Here is a 9,620-nt window from a genome sequence, read left to right on the forward strand (position 1 = left end):
TCCCCCTGTGCATTAAGCCAAGCCTAAATTTAAAATTTTCTTAGTTGAAAGAGAGTTAACAATGTTACATGAGCTTCAGGTGTAGGTATAACGATTCCACGAGTCTATATTATGCTGTGCTCACCCAGTGTAGTAGCTACTATACCGCCTGTCACCATGTGACACTGTTATAATACCACCAGCTCTATTCCCTGCCCTACTTTTCATCCCCATGACTTATTTGTTCCATCCCTGGAGCCTGTACCTCCCACTCACCTTCACCCATTTTGCCCATCCTCCACCTCTCCTCCCCCTGGCAACCACCAGTTTGTTCTCTACATTTATAGGTCTGTTTCTGCTTCTTTCTGTTGTTTCAAACCTAAACTTCACTTGAGACTGCATCCTTGCCTGGCTCCCAGCCCTTCCCCCTCTGTCCCGTACAGGGTTTTCCTACAGCCCACCCTCTGAGTAAATCACCTTCACAAGACCATCTGTCTCAGGTCCTGCTTCTAGGGACTTGATTCAGGACACTGCTGTTTTTAATAAATAAAAGTAAAATGCCATTAATGGGTAAAAACACAAATGTTAGACAAAACATGTATGAGAGTATGGGAAATAGACTCCCAGGTTCATTTTTTTAATAAAGGAAAAAAGAAAAGTCTGCAACAAGTCTGTTAGTAGGAGAAGGAAGCAAAGACCAGCTTCCTGGCTGTCCCTGGAGAGCAGTAGGTGGAGTAGTTCATTCCCTTCCCTGACATCAAAACATTGCTTTACCTATTGCTTTTTCTAAACATCACAGGACATGCGAGAGCTCCCCAAATCAAGATCGGTCCCGTTTTCTTGAACAGCCACCATCTGTGACTTACTTGACTCATGCAAGTGTTCTCTCCTTTCTTGAATGGGCCTCTCTGAAAAGCTATAGGGCAAGGGGCAGGAGCCCCTTCTAATGAAACTTCAATAGTGAATGTGGTGTTTTTCTTTTAGAAACCAGGCTGATGGGATGCCTGGTTGGCTTAGCGGTTGAGCATCTGCCTTCGGCTCAGGTCATGATCCCGGGTCCTGGGATCAGGTCCCCGCATCAGGCTCTCCGCAGGGAGCCTGCTTCTCCCTCTGCCTATAACTCTGCCTCTCTCTGTGTGTCTCTCATGAATAAATAAGTAAAATCTTAAAAAAAAAAAAGGAAAAAAGGAAATCAGGCTGATCTATTAAGAGTCCAATTCAAAAAGGCTGCAGAGGCCAAAACTAGCCAAACTCCCCCAGCCCACAGTGGCCACTCATGCTCCAACCGAGGTGACCCAGTAAGAGCTGTGTCTAATGGAAAGCTCTCCTGGGCCCCTGAAATGTTGTCAGGCATGTCTTTCAGATGTTCTAGCATGGTTGTTAATGACACAAGCTCTGGAATCAACATGCCTAAGTTTGATTCCTTGGTGACTGTATGGCCTTGCCTTAGTGTCCCCGTGTGTCTGAGTAAGGGCTCGTGTGTTATTAAATGCATCAATACAGGGGATGAGCTGAGAACGGTGTTTGGCACATGTGAACTTATTATTATAGTAATAAGTAATTGCTCATTCATTTGAGGGCCCTTAGGGTCTCCACCACTAATTTGCTCTATGTACCCGAGCAAAACACCTAAGCACTTTACACTCTTAAACACAAGGTTCAGTAGGATGCCCTCTGAAGTCCTTTCTGGACCTAGAATTACATGAGTCATGAAGTACTGATGTCAACCTTGAACTCATTTCCAGGTCCTGAACTCTCTGTAGCCAGGACATTTTTCTCACTTATCCGTGAGACTTGCGATGTTGAGAATTTTGTGTGTCAGCTAGACTGGACCAACAGATGTCCAGACATTTGGTTAAACGTGATTCTGGGTGTGTCTGTGCAGGTGTTTCTGGGGGAGATTATAGTGTAAATCAGGACACCAAGTACAGCAGATTGCCCTCCCCAATATGGGTAGGCCTCATCTAATTTGATGAAGGCCTGAATAGAAAAGAAAGGTGGAGGAAGGAAGAATTTACTCTCTGCTTTTTTTCAAGCTGGTACATTGACCTTCTGCACTCTGGTTGGAACTTCACCACTTACAGTAAGTTTGAAATATAATAAGATATAGCATAAAATAAATTTATGTATCACTCCAGTGCCCAGAACACTGATGTATTATTTTCTTAGGACTTCCATAAGATAAAAGCACAGACTGAGTGACTTAAAGAAGAGAAATTTATTTTTTCACAGTCTGGAGGCTGGAAGTCCATGATCAAGGTGGTGGCAGGTTTGGCTTCTTTTTCTTCTTTCCTTATTTGTAGATGGCTCTCTTCTCTTATGTCCTCAGATGGTCTTCCCTCTGTGTGTGTCTGTGTCTTAATCTCTTCTTATAAGGACACCAGTCAGACTGGATTAGGTTCCACCCCCCTGACCTCATTTTATGTTAATTATCTCTGTAAAGGGTTTATCTCCAAATTCAGTCATTTTCTGAGGTCTGGGGATTCAGGCTTCAACCCCAACCACAGTCGGTTCAATATGAATTTTGGGAGGATGTACGTCAGCTCAGAGCAACTGCTTAATATATAGTAGGCTTGCAACAAATGTGCTGGGAAAATGATAAAACTGTAGAAAAATAAGTGAAGGAAATAAACTGGAAAATCACAAAAGAAAAACTCAAATGGACATTGAGCACATAAAAATGTGTCCAGTCTCACTGGAATCACAGAAACACAAGTTAAGACAACACTGAAATATCATTATGCTTATCAAAATGGCCAAGATGATAAAGAACGGACAATAGCCACCCAGAGGAGTACAGGTATGGGGAGACCAGCTCTTTGTTATCCTGCTAGTGAGAATGGACTTGGAACACACCCTGGGCAAAGCAACTTAGCATCATTTTTTTGAAGTACCTCGTTCCAGCAGGTGAGCAGACATCCTTAAAGAAGTGACCTGAAGGGTAGTCTTAGTCAAGTGAAGGAGGAGAGAGGAGCAAATAAAGCAGAGAAAACAGCAGTTTGTGTGAAGGCCTGGCAGCCAGAAAGCATGGTGCCTTCAGAGAGGTGGGAGAGAAAGGAGGGGAGGGGCCCCATCATGCTGTCCCTCTTAGACCAAGGTCAAGATGACCAAGAATGTCATCTTCCTCCCCAGATCCCACTGCATCAACATTTACATTAACATTTAATGCATCACCCTGGTTTATTTTCCCAATTGCAACTTATCATTATCAAAATGGCCTTTATACAACTTATTTAAATATCTGTTAATATATTTGTTTCTTCCCCAACTCAACGAGAATAAGAGCTTGGTCTTTTTACCAATAGCAGTTTTAAGCCACTGAAGGGTTCTGAGCAGAAGGTGAGATAGTCAGATGTGCGTTTGAGAAAGATCACTCTAGCTACTGTGTGTAAAATCTTCTGAAAGGTGGAAGTAGGGAGGCACATCAGGGGGCTGCTTGATAACCTGACCAAAGATGACAGTCACCAAACCAGATGAGGAGCAGTAGGGAGTGAGAAAGTAGGTGGACCCTGGAAAAAGATCACAGTCAGCCATCAATAGACTTGCAATACATTCGACCTTGGGGGAAGGGGCAGAGAAGGGAATATAGGTGCGATCTAGTTTTAGGCTGGAGGAGTTGAGTGGGTAATATTTTCCAAGGGAGATAAAGGAACAGGAGGAGGAGTTTGAGGGGAAGAGGTAAATTTCCATCTTAAACACATTGAGTTTGAAGTACTAGGAGATATCCCCATGAAGAAGTCCCAGGAGGCAACATATAGATATTATCTATATAAAGTCTTAAGTGGAAGCCAAAATCTATAGTTGGGATGGAACACCCATGTAGGGTGCTAAGGTGACCCAGGACTTGTATCTATGAGCCTATTTTTTTTTTTAAAGTTCCATATACAAATGAGATTCTATGGTATTTGTCCTTGTCTGACTTATTTCCCTTAGCATGATGCCTTCATGGTCCATCTACATTGTCACAAATGGCAAGGTTTCATTCTTTTTTTTTTTTTTTTTTTAAGGTTTCATTCTTTTAAGTAGCTGGATGATACTACACTATTTATATACCACATTTCCTTTATCCGTTCATCTATCTGTAGACACTTGGGCTGCTTCCTTATCTTGGCCATTGTACATAATGCAGCAATGAACATGGGGGTGTAGTTATCTTTTCAAGTTAGTGCTTTCATTTTCTTTGAATAAATACCCAGAAATGGAATTACTGGATCATGAGGCAGTTCTGTTTTTAACTTTTTTGAGAATACTCCATACTGTCTTTCACAGTGGTGTTGCCAGTTTGCATTCCCACCAACAGTGCATGAGGGTTCTTTTTCTTCCCGCTTATGGCATTGTTCACACACAAAAGTATAAATGCTTTCAGGAATCAAATTTACATCATCAATTATTTCTTTTAGGATTTTGAGGTTAACCCTGGGGCTCCCACTGTTCAATAAAACGCCCTTTTTCTTTGTTCTTTATGAGTCAATTCTGAGGATTATTAAGAAACAAACCAAAAAAACCCCAAAGAACTCACAAGGACAAGACAGGATCAGCAATATCTTAGGCAAAGAACTCTACCTTCTACACAAGCCAGGCTATGCCCCACTGAATTTTAAAAATTCAATATTATGTTTATTCTAGAGTTTTTTTTAAAAAGATTTTATTTATTCATTCATGAGAAACAGAGAGAGAGAGAGAGAGAGAGAGAGAGGCAGAGACACAGGTGGAGGGAGAAGCAGGCTCCATGCAGGGAGCCTGATGTGGGACTCAATCCTGGGTTCCCAGGATCACACCCTGGGCCTGAAGGCAGCGCTAAACCGCTGAGCCACCCAGGTTGCCCATGTTTATTCTAGAGTTAATTGAGGATGCAGGTATTTACAAGACACTGTGTCTTTTTTTTTTTTTTTTTTAATTCCTCCCAGGAAAAAAACCTTCCAGGCATCACTAATCAGATCTATGCAATTGGCTTGTTTCAGTTTTTGGACTGTGCAAATGCTGGATTAGATTATGTTTCTCCCTCTGCACTGGATGCTAGGATGCTCAGATCCAACTTGTTTATGCTTCCTTTAACAAAAAGTTGATCTTCCCAAAGTGTGTGTTTGGGGAATTAATATTTGTTCTACTTTAAAATTTTTCTTTTATTTCTCTTCCTCCAATTTCTCTTTTAATTTTTTATTTGTCTTTAATACAGCATAATAGATCCTTATTGAAAGGGGATAGGAAAGGAGCACCTGGGTGGCTCAATCAGGTAAGCATCCAACTCTTGACTTCAACTCAGGTCATGATCTCAAGGTCATGAGATCAACCCTGAGTCAGCTCTTCGCTGGGAGTGGAGCCTGCTTAGAATTCTCTCTCCCTCTGCCCCCCACCCCTCACATGCACTCGTGATCTCTCTCTCTCTCTAAGGAAGGAAGGAAGGAAGGAAGGAAGGAAGGAAGGAAGGAAGGAAGGAAAGAAAGAAAGAAAGAAAGAAAGAAAGAAAGAAAGAAAGAAAGAAAGAAAGAAAGAAAGAAAGAAAGAAAGAAGAGAAAGACAGAGGGGAGGGGGGAGGTAAGGAACAAACTCTCCCAAGACATATACTTAGCAATCACATTCATTATTTACATTACCAAATTACATTTAACTTCACATGGGGTTCCTTCATGTAGAATTCCCTGAAAACATTTACATTTTCATTTGCTTTATTAAAAAGCAGTTTCTCATAGGCACAGCATCTCTCCAACATGTCTGCTGTGTAAGGCGAATTTCATCTGTATTTCAAAAGATTTACCCAGGTCCAGCAACATCTGCATGTAATCGTTAGAACTCAGCTCCATGCTGAACTTTGTCTCTCCTAGCTGGCCACATGGTGAAGTGTCTGAGTGTGTCAGCCAGCTCTCCTACACGTATGTTCTTTCCATCCTCACTACAAAGAGACAGAGATGTGGAGTTGATGTGAACATCACCAACTCCGTGTCACAGGCAAAGTAGATAAAAGCTCCTGTCTCTATTCCTCAGGCTTTTGCCACCACACCACGTTGACTCCTCCTCTCCCAAATGATTCCAATTATATTCTCACTGCCATTTAGCAAAACCATACAGTGTACACCTGTGCAGTAGTTTCTCACTCTTAGACATGCAAAATACACGTGACTTTTAACTACGATGCAGCTTACTAGATATACAATATTTTCAGGTCAAAATTAAAACTATGAATCTTGGTGAGGGGTGCCTGGGTGGCTCAGTTGGTTAAGCATCTGACTTTTGATTTCAGCTCAGGCCATGGTCTTGGCTTGTGGGATAGAGCCCCATGTTGGGCTCCTAGCTCAGTGGGGAATCTGCTTAGGATTCTCTCTCACCCTCTCCCTGCCCCTCCTCCCACTCATGTGCATGTTCTCTCTCTCTAAAATAAATAAATCTTTAGAAAGTATTTATATATCTATATATTGGTCTCCTTAAACCCATTTATGATGGCTACTGTAACAACAAAAAATAGGGAAAGAACCCTAGAAAATAATAAGTGTTGGCAAGGATGTACAGAAATTGAAACCCTTCTGGATCATTGGTAGGAATGTAGACTGGTACAGCTCCAATGGAAAATACCATGAAGGTTCCTCAAAAAATTCAAAATGGAATTACTATATGATCCAGCAATCCCACTTCTGAGTGCATACCCAAAGGAACTGAGAACAAGTTCTCAAAGAAATTTGTATACCTATGTTCATTTTAGCACTATTCACAATATAGCCAAGAGGTAAAGCTAAGTGCCAATCAACATTTGAACTGATAAAGAAAAATGTGGTGTGTGGATAAAGATGTGATATATGCACATACGCACACACGATGGAATATCATTCAGCCTTAAAAAACTGGGATCCCTGGGTGGCTCAGCGGTTTAGCACCTGCCTTTGGCCCAGGGCACGATCCTGGAGTCCCGGGATCAAGTCCCACGTCGGGCTCCCAGCATGGAGCCTGATTCTCCCTCCTCCTGTGTCTCTGCGTGTCTCTCTGTATCTATCATAAATAAAATAAAAAAATAAATAAATAAATACATCTTTTTTTAAAAAAGAAGGAAACTCTTTTTAAGCTAAAACATGGATGTCATAAGCTACAACATGGATGAACCTGGAGGACATTACATTCAGGAAAATAGGCCAGTCACAAAAATACTTCCATATGATAATACGAGGTGTTTAGAATAGTCAAATTCATAGAGACAATGCAATACATAGAGAAAATACAGCGGTTGCAGGGACTGGGGGTTGGGGGAAATGGAGAGACGTTGGTTAATGGGTGCAGAGTTTCAGTTTTGCAAGATGGAAGAGTTCCAGAGATCTGTTGCACAACAACGTCCATATAGTTAAGACTACCGAGCTGCACACTTAAAAGAGGTAAGATGACTCAAAAGGGATCACAGATCTAAATGTAAAATGCAACCTTACAGAAGCTGAGAAAACATAAGAGAAAATCAAGATGACCTTGAGTCTGGTGATGACTTTTTAGATAAGACACCGAAGGCACAGTCCTTGAAAGAAAGGATTAATAAGCTGGACTTCATTAAAATTAAAATTTTCTGCTCTGTGAAGGATAATGTCAACAGAATGAAAAGACAAGCCATAGATTTGAGAAAAAGAATTTACAAAAGACACATCTGACAAGGACTGCTAGCCAAAATATACAAAGAACTCTTTAACCACAACAATAAGAAAGCAAACAACTCAATTAAAATGGGCCAGACCTTAACAGACACCTCACCAAGGAAGATACACAGATGGCAAATAAGTATGTGAAAATGTAATCCACATCATATGTCATCAGAGATAGACAAATGTAAAGAACAGTAAGTACCTCTACACAATTATTAAAATGGCTAAAATCCAGAACACTGCCCATCCCAAACACTGGTAAGAATGTGGTGCCACAGAAACTCTCATTCATTGTTGGTTGGAATACAAAATAGTACAGGGACTTTGGAGGGCAGTTTGGCAGTTTCATACAAAATTAAACATACTCTTACTGTATGATCCAGCAGTCACACTGCTTGGTATTTACCCAAAGGGGCTGAAAACTTATGCCCACACAAACTTGCACACTGATGTCTGTGCAATTTTGTTCATAATTGCCAAAACTCAGAAGCAACCAAGATGTCCTTCAGTAGATGAAGAGAGAAACTGTGGTACATTCGGACAATGGAATATTCAGTGACTTTAAGCCTCTTTTAAAAGACTTATTTATTTTAGGGAGACAGTGTGAGAGATGGGGAAAGAGAGGGGGGAGGGAGAGAGAGAGAGAGAGAGAGAGAGAAGCAGCATGGAACCCAACATGGGGCTCAATCCCACCACCCAGAGATCATGACCTGAGCCAAAATCAAGAGTCAGAGACACCCAGGTGCCCCTATTCAGCAACTTTAAAAATGGGTTCTGAAGCCATTAAGAGAGAAGGAAACTTAAATGCATGTTATTGAGTGAAAGAAACCCATCTGAAAATGCTATGTACAGTATGATTCCAACTATATCACGTTCTGGGAAAGGCAAAAGTATGGAGACAGTAGGAAGATCAGTGGTTGCCAGGGTCAGGAGAGGGAGGGATGAGTAGGAGGAGCACAGGGATTTTAAGGCAATGTGTGATACTGTAATGACCGTTCCATGTCAGTGTACGTTCGTCCAAACCCACAGAACATACATCAAGGGTGAGCCCTAATGTGAACTATGGACATTGGATGATGATGTCACTGTAGGTTCATCAACAGGAACAAATGGACCCCTCTGCTGGGGGATGCTGAGAGTGGGGGAGGCTGTGCATATGTAGATTGGGGGGCATACAGGAACTCGGTATCTCCCACTCAGTTTTGCTGCGAACCTAAAACTGCTCTAAAAAATAAAGTATACTAAAAAATCATTGAAAAAGTGGCTAAGATGGTAAATTTAGTTGTGTGTTTTACTATAATGAAAAAACAACACTCCTTTGGTCTCTGAGGGACTAAGCAAACATCAGTTTGAGTCTGCTTCTCCCTCTGCCTTGTCTCATGGTGACCCTGCACTTGCACTCCTTTCCATGTCGGAACAGTCGACCACTCTACAAATCTTGGTGGAAGAGAGGAGTGTAAGAGACCATCCCCAGCTCGACTCACTTTCCCAGCCCCTCCTGGGGATGGGACACAATCTCCCAGTCGACATATCCTTAAAGGATTTTGGCTCAGGGACTGGGAACATAGGAGGAATGAGGAAATTTACTTCTTTCAGGTAGAAGCAGTGGTGTGGTGGCTCCTGGGACATAAGCAGTTTTGGTGGTGGCAGCAGCCATGGCTACCCAATGAGGTCCTGGGGATAGAATTAAAAAGCACTTCCCCTTGTGCTTTAACTTTTTAATAGACACTATAGCACCCGAGTGAGACTGTACCAGAAACTACTAGTCAGTGTTGACTAATACGACAGCTATAAATCTGGTGTCCTGGAAGAGTCCCTGGCACACAGCATGTATAAAGTGAATGTTTGCTGGCTTAAAGAATGCATGAAACAAAACGGTCCTGGTACACCTGGGGGGCTCAGTGGTTGAGTGTCTGCCTTTGGCTCAGGTCCTCTTCCCGAGTCCTAGGATGGAGTCCCACACTGGGCTCCCCATAGGGAGCCTGCGTCTCTCTCCATGATGTCTCTGCATCTCTCTCTGTGCCTCTCATG

This window comes from Canis lupus, chromosome 25 (assembly GCF_003254725.2).
Source record: "Canis lupus dingo isolate Sandy chromosome 25, ASM325472v2, whole genome shotgun sequence".
Taxonomy (NCBI): Eukaryota; Metazoa; Chordata; class Mammalia; order Carnivora; family Canidae; genus Canis; species Canis lupus.